This window comes from Octopus bimaculoides, chromosome 6 (assembly GCF_046866305.1).
Source record: "Octopus bimaculoides isolate indiv1 chromosome 6, ASM4686630v1, whole genome shotgun sequence".
NCBI classification, from domain to species: Eukaryota; Metazoa; Mollusca; class Cephalopoda; order Octopoda; family Octopodidae; genus Octopus; species Octopus bimaculoides.
In genome coordinates, this window is record NC_142933.1 from 50,298,545 (window position 1) to 50,309,743 (window position 11,199).

Consider the following 11,199-nt stretch of genomic DNA (forward strand, 5'->3'; position numbering starts at 1 on the left):
CTTGGTTGATATTTCCTGTTCCTGGATTGCAAACGTATACCCTTCTGTATGTATGTATGTATGTATGTATGTATGTATGTATGTATGTATGTATGCATTCATGTATGTATGTATGTATGTATGTATGTATGTATGTATGTATGTATGTATAATATATTCATACGTAACGCAAGGAATATTGGTGGAACATTCTCATCAAAATTCTGTCAAGATTATATATGTACATGTATAATCTTGATCATCTGAGGTTATTCAAGCAATTACTAAGCACAGACAGTTTAAAAATCTAAAAACAACAATGTAGTGAACCAAAAGGGATTTTTAATCTTTTGAAATTACATCCATAATGGCAAGAGAAATCATTAGTGTTAATGACAATTTTTATCATATATACATACATACATACATACATACATACATACATACATACCCTGAACACAAATGTGGTTAGAAAAATACAAAAGAAAGAGGACATCTATCGATCATTAATAAGAAGTTTGCAAATTCAGATCTGAGACTAAAAATCTGCAAGACCTTAAAATTTAAAGGATGTCAGTTAAATCATGATACTTTCCTTATAAACCTTGTTACCATGTCGGTGACCGGTCAAAAATTACTCTAAATTAAAAGAGAAAAAGACATACATATTATACATACACACATACAGAAGGTCAGCCCTATGGTTGCTGGCGCCCCGGGCAAGTTGAACTTCGGCGTGTACAAGCTGATGATCGTGGAAATTTCCTTGTCGTTGTCACGTGCTCCTTGACGCTTCTTATAGTACATGGCGCCCCGGGTAACTGCCTGAGTTGCCGGTACTTTGAGCCGGCCCTACACATACATACATACATACATGCATACATACATACATGCATACATGCATTTGTATTGTTTCTTTGATATTAATGTTTGAGTTGAACTGTAATCTTAAATATTTTAATGTTATTTTATGATAATTTAAAGATAAAAGTTGTATAAATCTTATCTAAATACAATATTATTGTTACATTTGTATTTAGTTCCATCTGCGCAGTTATACACACCAACGCACATATATCAATACTCCGACTCGCTAGTTCATTCACGACCAAAGACCCCCTCCCCCCAACCACACACAAACACAGATTACCGATTGCGTAGGAAATGGAGTGTGTAGCCTACAAGTTAATAACCTTTATAAAAATACTAGCAGAAATACCCGGCGTTGCCCGTGTTACATGCAATTGAAGGATGAGACTTTTCTCTTATATTTTCTGTAGGGAATTGGAATACATATGATTCGAATTTCATCAAAATTGCACATGAGGGTTCTTTCCCTCTTTACACACCCTAAAAAATTTCTAATCATGAGACATGTATCCCATACTATTGATCTTTATGCGCATATTCCAAAATTTCAGTCTTCTGGAACCTGTAGAAAGGATTTTGCTCCTGAGAAATGGAACTCATGGAGCTATAAAATGTGGGAATGAAGGTCCCTATTGGGGGTGGGGGTGTTAATGTCAACCAGAGGAGTTGAATTGTTGGGAATGTTTTTAACTTGGGTCTTATAGTATGCTTGTATATATGTGAGAGTATAGTTTCACTTTAATAGTTTCAGTATGAAATTGGAAGTATTAAAGTGAAAGTATTTGAAATTACAGTAGCGACATGTTATTGCTTCACTTTTGACATGTAATACTGAAATAGTGGAATAGTTTCAGTGTTAAAGTGAAAGTATCTGACATTACAGTAGAGTGATGTTATTGTTTCACTTTTGACACGTAATAGTGAAATAGTGGAGGAGATATGATATTGCTGTAAGCTCGAACTATGCAAGAAGTTAAAAATTGTTTTGGCCTAAGACACTACATGGACCCTAAGTAAGGCATGTGTTAATTTGGAATGATATTGGTTGTGTAGTTCTGGAGTTTTAGGGATTCACACAGACACACATTCTCATCTTTATATATGTGACATTTATGCGCATATTCGAAAATTCTAGTGTTATGAACCCTGTAAAAAGAATTTTGCTCTTGAAAAATGGAGCTCTTGGGGCTGAAAAATGTGGGAGTTAAGGCCCCAATTGTGGGTGGGGTGTTAATGTCAACCAGAGAAGTTGAATTGTTGGGAATGTTTTTAACTTGGGTCTAATATGTATTGTTTGAATTTCACAATGTATGCACCACATAGCAGAAATCACAATGTAAGTATATCTGAAAGGATAGTCTTACACTGTTGTACCGTTGAATTACAAATAATGCTCATCTGTTATGTTCGGATGACCCTATAGGTTCCAATAGTACAACTGTATTCGTCTTTGCTTAGGAAAAATGACTAAATTGTGGGTGTGAAGTCCCCATGAAGAAGAAGAAATTTTAGAAATATTACTTTATTTGTGTGTAATATGTATGGTTAAAATTCATCAACATCAAAAATATATGAATTTTCATGGGGGTTATGGCCGTTATGCATAGAATACAATTTCCAAATTTCATAAAGATCCATTCAGTACTTTTGACGTAGTTTTGGATAAAAAAAACAAATGAGCAATGTGTGTGTTTGTGTGCATGTGTATGTGTGTGTATATATGTCTAGATATCTGTATGAATGTATATATGTGTATATATGTGTACATATTACATGTACATCTATACATATACATATACATGTATGCATATAGATCTATATCTATATATATATCTATACATATATGCGTACATATACATGTATATGTATACATGTATACATATACATCTCTCTTTCTCTCTCTGTATATATATATATATATATATATATACATGTATATATATATACATGTATATCTATATACATGTATATGGATACATTTGTGCAGATATATATGCATGTATGTATGTATATATGTATGCCTGTATATATGTGAGAGTATAGTTTCACTGTTGTACTTTCAGTATGGAAATGAAACCATTAAAGTGAAAGTATCTGTCATTACAGTATCGAAATGTGATTGTTTCAGTTTTGATACTGAAATAGTGGAAAAGTTTCATTTTTAAAGTGAAAGTATTTGACATGAGTGTTTTTGTTTCACTTTTGACACATAATACTTAAATAGTGGAGGATATATTATGTTGCTGAGGGCTCGAACTATGCAAGATTAAAAAAAAAATTTTGACTAAAACACAACCTAAGTATGGCATGTGTAAAATTTGAATGAAATTGGTTGTGTAGTTCTGGAGTTTTAGGGATTCACACAGACACAGACACACACACACACACATACATTCTTAATATTATATATATATATAGATATATTAGTGACAGAGGCAGTGTTTATAGTGAGGGGTAATATTTATCCAAACTTAAATGTGGATGTTCTGTTAGAACAAACTATACTGCGGTAGATATCATGAGAGATATCATCTGCATGAAAAGCCAGTATGAGAGTTTCTCTTATGGTATCTCCAGCAGTATAGGTTGTTCTAAAAGAACATCTACGTTTAAGTGGGGATAGATATTACCTTTTAAAAAATGAATGAAGTTCACGTGCCTTCTTGAGAAAAGAATGTTTTTGATCAAAAAATAAATTGCAAAGTGATTTTTGCTGACACAGCTGTGGCTGTTAATATGTGGGGATGCCACTGGTACCTGAGCTAATTTGCTAAACGCTAGGAGCTGTATCTGACTGCTAGTCTTGGAGGTGCTGGTTGTTGTTTCTCGCGTCGGAGGTCAACAGTTTTACATAGAAGAAAATGATGAAATTTGTTGATTTTACTAATAACTTTTATTTCTGGTTGATAGTTGGAATGTTATTAAAAATAGTATAATTACAATGTTGAGAGAGTTAAAATGTTGTAATTGAAGTTATTGTTAGTCATTGTGTTTCTGTGAAAAGTTCCTATGTTGAAGGCTAGGTTCATCTTGATGGTAATAGCTTGACTCAACCGCTGCCTATATCTGTTCGCCATGTCTGCTACAACTCAAGGTTCTCTCTGCGCTGTCTCAAAGCTCTCTGGGTCCTGGGTCCTAGTCGTGTGTGTGTGTGTCCTTTTATACCTACTGAAAAGGTCAGAAAGAAAGAGGCCAAAGTGAGATTTGTCGCTGTGTGAGGTTATGATTGGCCAGATCCGGATCCGGTCGATCATTTGGGCAATATTCTTTCCAGGCGAAATGGCAATTGGTCAGATTCACTGATCATATGAGCAACATTCCAGCGAATAGTGACATTCGGGTGAAATTTTGTTGCTGTTATTGCTGTTGTTGTTGTTGTTGTTGCTGTTGTTGTTGTTGTTGTTGTTGTTGTTGTCGCCGTCGTCGTCTTGTTTTAACCCCAAGTTAACTCTGACTGAGTAGACCTATAATTAAACATTCGATTCGAGATTATTCCTCTTTGGCCAAGCCCTCATCAACTCTTTCAAGTTTCACTTGAAAAGGAAGTTGAGCGTGGAGAAGGAAGTGTTGCCTTGTAGCGAGTTTGTTGAAAAGTAGGTGACTGTTGGAAGAATGACCAATGTAAAAGGACCAATTCTGAGTCTGCACCTGTAAACAAAAGGAGAAGGCCCCTGTGACTTTTCTGGGTTTTTCCACGAGGTCCTTAAAGCGCCTCCCCTATTGGGAGTGGTAAATTGTTCAATTTTTAATCGCTATATATATTGTTTACACTCTGTAAAACTCATTGTATCGTCCTTTTGTCTTTCATGATGTTGTATGTATTTTAATGTAATTTTATTTAAGCCCTTGTGGCTAATAAATGAATTTTATTATAATTATTATTATTATTATTATTATTATTATTCAGCAGCAGCAGCAGAGAATACAGAACTATATAATTTATGAGAATGTAGAATCAGCTCTGAAGCTGATTTCGCCGCTTTATCTGGCATATCTAGTAATCACAAAGAGGCTCTATGGATATTGTTTTGCTTTCATCTACAGTTATGTAAAACATGGATGTATGTATAAAGACATACAGTTCCTTTACACAACCACATAATTCTAGTTCTCTTTCAGCAAAGTAACTCTAAAACATTTACATCTATACACTTGTAGTTGATAAAAGTTGAAGAGTGAGTTTCAAAAGAAATATTTCAAAATGACATTGTCTTCGTTTGTGCTTACGAGTATTTCGGCACTGAATCTCCTGCAATTTGAATTACAAAATGTCACTTGTTATATAATAGGATTTAAAGCGGCAAGAGACACCAATATAACCCACGGTTTCTTTATGGACGATCTAAATATTTAGAATTTGGAAAATGTTTGGATTTAGTAGCAATATTTTCAACTGATGTAGGACTGAACTTTGGCAACAAAAATCTTTATATTTGATATTTGAATGCAAAAACAGTTTGCTAACCCAAAAATCTTTGTATCAAGGGTCTTTTTATTTCATTTGTAGCATATAACAGCTGCTACAAATACCTAGATATTGATGAAAATGTATTAAACAAATATGAGGTAAACAAAGATAGTGTCTAAAAAATTCAAATAAAGTAGCCCCGAAAATGGCTTTAATACGTTCCCAGAGTATATAGATTTTAGGAGGAAATACTAATAAGGTATGTATACTAAAATCGTGAAGCATGTTACGTAATAACAGGCTAATCAGATATGAGATAATAACAATTCAAAGTAATTAACTGTGAAAAAAAAGCTTTCGTGCGTTCCCAGAGAATATTACCCTCAGCAGCACGAATAAGTCACTAACTGAAATAAGTGGATCTATTGTTTAGGGGAATACTATTTACTTGTTTAAGCGTTGTATTGGATAAATTGAGAAAATAACTAAAATAGTTCAAATACTAAGAAATAAGCATACGAAAAATGAATGGGTTATTTACCTTGGTGGTCATTTCCAGGAGGGAATGGGTTATTTCCCTTGGAAGCTTAAAAATCATTACTCTCACTGTTCACTCGCGCCCAAATGTTATTCCTCCCGCCGTCTACCCGAACATTTTTTTCGAAATCAATTTATACTTAAAACCTCCCCAGACACATAAGCAATGTGCGTGTGAAGTTTAAGAAAAATCGGTCGAGCCGTTTTGGCGCGAAACGTGTACATTCCGATACACACACACACACACACACACACACACATATACACACAGACATTTTCAGTTTTAATATGTAAGATACGTATTGATACACTTGATTATGTTGGCAAATGATACAATGGCTATTTTGAAAATCTGGAGTTTTCAGATGAAGACAATAATCAGCTAACATGCGCTTTGCAATTACAATTTGTAAAATAGATAAACGGAAGAGTAAAAATAGGCAGGAATTTTCAATAAGTCTTCACCACTATCATCCTCTAAATTCCAGAAATGGAGCTTTGTTTCTTTTTTTAGTAAACAGGATGTTTTGTGTGCGTGAGCATGTGTGTGTGTGTGTGTTTGTGTGTGTGAGCGCACGTGCAGTGAGGGTGGGGTGAAAAGATGTGTAAGACTGAGAATAATATGAACGTCACAATTACTATTTTCTCTCGTAAAATGTAGGAATTTTTTCGTTTTCTTCCAACCACAAAACTGAATCTGGAAATTTCCAAAAAATGTACTTTTGATATAGTTTATTGCTTGTTGATAACGAATATTGCAATGATTATTATTATTATTATTATTGTTGTTGCTGTTGTTGTTGTATCGCGTGCTGGACAAAAGTATTTGCGGCATTTTGCCAGTCACTATGTTCTGAGTTCAAATTCCATTGAGGTCGACTTTGCCTTTCGTCTTTTTGAGGTCAATTAAATAAGTACCAGTTACGCACTGGAGTTGATGTAATCGACTTAATCCCTTTCCCCAGATGTGAGGCGTTGTGCTTCCAGTAAAAAGACGCTGGAGATGTACTACAGTATCAGCTGTTCACTACCAGTGAATTAAGGTAACACTCCTTATTTTTCGAGCACCTTCGGGAGTATTCGAGCGGTTCCAAGCAGTGCTGTTTTCTGCAAGTACTCCACACTTATTGTAGCCCCTATTTGTTCCACGTACTTCTCAAGATTTTTACTCACTGTTCCCAGGGCTCTGACAGTTATTGGTACTACTACCACCTTTTTCAGCGACCACAACCGCTTAACCTCCCAAGCTAACCTTTCATATCTCTCGACTTTTCTTTCTTCCTTATTACATACCTTGTTGTTAGCTGGGCATGCTATATCTATGATCCAGCATCGTTTGCTTTCTTTCTCAATTAACACTGCCTGGTTTCCTATTCTCTATCTCATGGTCGCACTGAATCATAAAATCTCATAGGATCTTTGCATTATCATTTTCGATGATGCCTTCGGGTTTATATTCGTACCACGTTTTTGCTCTGTGAAATCCATACTTGTTGCAAAGTGTCCAATGGACAATCCTTGCTATATTGTCATGACGTCTCTTATATTCTTTCTGGATCAGTGGCGTACATTGACTGGTAATATGCCATACGGTTTCACCATTTTGTACACAAATTCTGCACTTATCACTTTCTGATGTGTTGTCTATTCTGTATTTGATGTGTTATTATTATTATTATTATTATTATTTAGAAACATCAGTTGTGGCGTGCAAGAGAGACGATTGCGCTGGTATGGACATGTGGTGAGAATGGATGAGGATAGCTGCGTGAAAAAGTGCCACACCCTAACAGTTGAGGGAACCCGTGGAAGAGGTAGGCCCAGGAAGACCTGGGCTGAGGTGGTGAGGCAAGACCTTCGTACATTGGGCCTCACCGAGGCGATGACTACTGACCGAGACCTTTGGAAATGTGCTATGCGTGAGAAGACCCGGCAAGCCAAATAAGATCGTTGCCAGTGCCCCTGGACTGGTTCTTGTGCGGGTGGCACATGAGATGCACCATTTTGAGCGTGGCCGTTGCCAGTACCGCCTGACTGGCTCCCGTAGGATTTTCAAGCGAGATCGTTGCCAGTGCCCCTGGACTGGCTTGTGCGGGTGGCACATAAAAGACACCATTTCGAGCGTGGCCGTTTTCGTGCGGGTGACACGTAAAAGCACCCACTACACTCTCTGAGTGGTTGGCGTTAGGAAGGGCATCCAGCTGTAGAAACTCTGCCAAATCAGACTGGAGCCTGGTGTTGCCATCCAGTTTCACCAGTCCTCAGTCAAATCGTCCAACCCATGCTAGCATGGAAAGCGGACGTTAAACGATGATGATGATGATTATTATTATTATTATTATCGTTGTTGTTATATCGTGTGCTGGAGGAAATGCTTTGCGGCCTTTTGCTATGTTCTGAGTTCAAATTCCGCCGAGGTCGACTTCACCTTTCATCCCTTTGAGGTCGATAAAATAAGCACCAGTTGAACACTAGAGTCGATTTAGTCAACTCATCCATTTCCCCAAAATTGCTGCCCTTGTGGAAAAATTTGAAACCAAGAGAGAGAGAGAGAGAGAGAGAGAGAGAGAGAGAGAGAGAGAGAGAGAATGATAAAGTCCATGGATATTTTTATATTAAAATTCCATTTGCGTTTAAGATGCTTTATTTTTAAAAATGAATAAAATAACAATATAAGAATGAATGATATTTCATCAAGCGTTTTCATCATGTTTTGTAGGTTAAAATTGCTCTTCACTACATCTGGGGCAATAAATATGTACGATCACACTATGCAACTGATATTATTTTATTGACCATTTCAGATAAATATTGATCACAGCAAATTTAAACTTAAGTAAAGGGAGATAAGTTATTTTATAAAGTAAATTTGGCCTATATATAGACGTGACTGTGTGGTATACATCCATCCATCCATACATACATACACTGCCTTCAGGACACCAATATGGTTAGAAAAATACAAGAGAAAGAGGACATCTATGGATCATTGATAAGGAGCTTGCAAATCCAATACCCAAGATACACTTTCAGCATCATACCTATTATTACTGGAGCCACAGGATACATATCAAACCGTTTCGAGTAAAATATGGCTGAACTTGGGATCTTGAGCAGGGAATGCAAATCCTTAATTCAGATGCTACCAATAAATGACCATGGTATCTGGGATTATAAAAATCTGAAAGACCTTCTTAAGGTTTAAAGGATGAAAGTTAGAATAAAATACTTTCCTTCACGACCTTCCTACTAAGTAGGTGAGTAGTCAAAATTTACAGAAAATTAAAAAGAGAAAGAAAACATACAGACATTACGTATGTACATACATACATACTCACTCACACATACATACACACACATACCTACATGATGATGATGGCCGTCCACTTGTGACCGAGGAAGACCATTGCCGACCTTCAGGAACATTGTGCATTCTAAAACTAACTTATATTTTGAATTTGCAGCTCCGTTGGTGGCTAATGAGCCCTGCTCTTGACAAGCATACACGACTGCAAATATTGCAGACCAAGCTTTCCCCATTCACTATATGAGCCGTGCACTTTCGCGCAGCTCGCTTGAGTTCTTCATACTGGATACGTGCTCTCTCGAAAGTGTCGATCCCCTCCTTAACCTGCTTCCTCCATCCGTGGCGATGACAGGCATTGTTCTCCCAGTCAGTGTCCTGCATATCACAGGTCTTTAATGATTGTTCATTCCTAGGCAAGTATGATCATCATTGATGGTTGTTCTCATGACTTGTTATACAAGTCATGAGAATAACTATCAACTGTATGTATGTATGCATATATGAATGTGTGTATGTGTGTGATCATGTATGTATGTTGACATACATACGGCTGTTTGTATGTATGCTGATAGTTCTCATGACCTGTATAACAGGTCTCTCACACACACACACACACACACACACACACATACATACATACATACATGCATGCATGTTTGATGGCTGTTCATTCATAGGCAAGTATGAGCATTGCTGACAGTTGTTCTCGTGTGTGTGTGTGTGTGTGTGTGTGTGTGTACGTACTTACATATAAACAACGTGCTTCTTTTAGTTTCCATTTATTAAATCCATTCATAGATACTTGACCAAGGTGCCTCACAATGGAACTGAACCTGATACCACATGGTTGAGAAGTACCTATCACAGCCATAAAAATGTGCCAGTGTAAGATACAATATCTCTCTCTAGTAATAGCCATGTGAATGAAATAATGCTTTACCAAATAATCTTTCTGTGTCAACTGATACGTTACTAAAGAGTTAGCAATGAGGTCAAAAGTTTAATAAACACAAGGTTTTATATACTGTGACATTTCAATTTCAGATAACTACTGATTTCAAATTTTGGCACAAGGCCAGCAATTTCAGGGATGGGGTAAAGTCAATTACATTGACTCCATCATTCAACTGGTACTTATTTTATTGACCCTGAAAGGATGAGAGACAAAGTCAACCTCAGTGGAACTTGAACTCAGAATGTGAAGACAGATGAAATACTGCCAAGCATCAGCCCTGGGTTTGCTAGCAATTCTGCTAGCTGAACAACTTACAAAGAGATGAATATTCTATGAAGGTTATCAATAGATGCATGTATTTGAGAAATACAGGATGACCATAAAGTCTGGATACATGGGAAATATCTCAAATGTACTTGTCTTACCCCACTCCCTCTGCAGATTGAATATGAGTTTGTCTAAAGAAGAAAGAACTGAATTGGTACTACTCACTTGATGTGGGAGATGGTCATATCGACTGGCGGCAGATGCTTTCAATGTACGTCAATCTTTGAAAAGCCCCCATTGCCTTTCCCACAGTGGGGAAAGTGGTTAAGAAGTTCAAAGAAATAGGCAGTGTCTTAGACAAGCCCTTTTCAGATGACCAACTGTAACAGATGAAATAAAAGAAGCAGTCATGGCTAAGGTTTTTGCTAGCCCCATGTAGCCATATGTTACAGTCTCCCTGTAGACTTAGATTAACATAATTCAATGTTTGCAAACGTTCTCTTTCCCCAACCTTTTAAACCTTTTAAGCCCTATCCATTTTGGCCTCCTGGCTATTGCATCTCTCAGAGTAATGCAGACATATGGGTTTCAACCTTTGGCAGAAGGCTAGCAATTTCAGATCAGAGGGTAAGTTGATTACATTGAGCCCCATCGTTCAACTGGTACTTATTGTATCAATCCCAAAAGGATGAAAGGCAAAGTTGACCTTGGCAGAATTTGAACTCAGAATGTAAAGATGGATGGAATGCTGCTAAAGCATTTTGCCCAGCATGCTAATGATTCTGCCAGCTTGTCACCTTAATAATAATAATAATACTACAATAGGCACAAGGCCTGAAATTTAGGGAAAGGGCACAAGTCGAATACATTGATCCC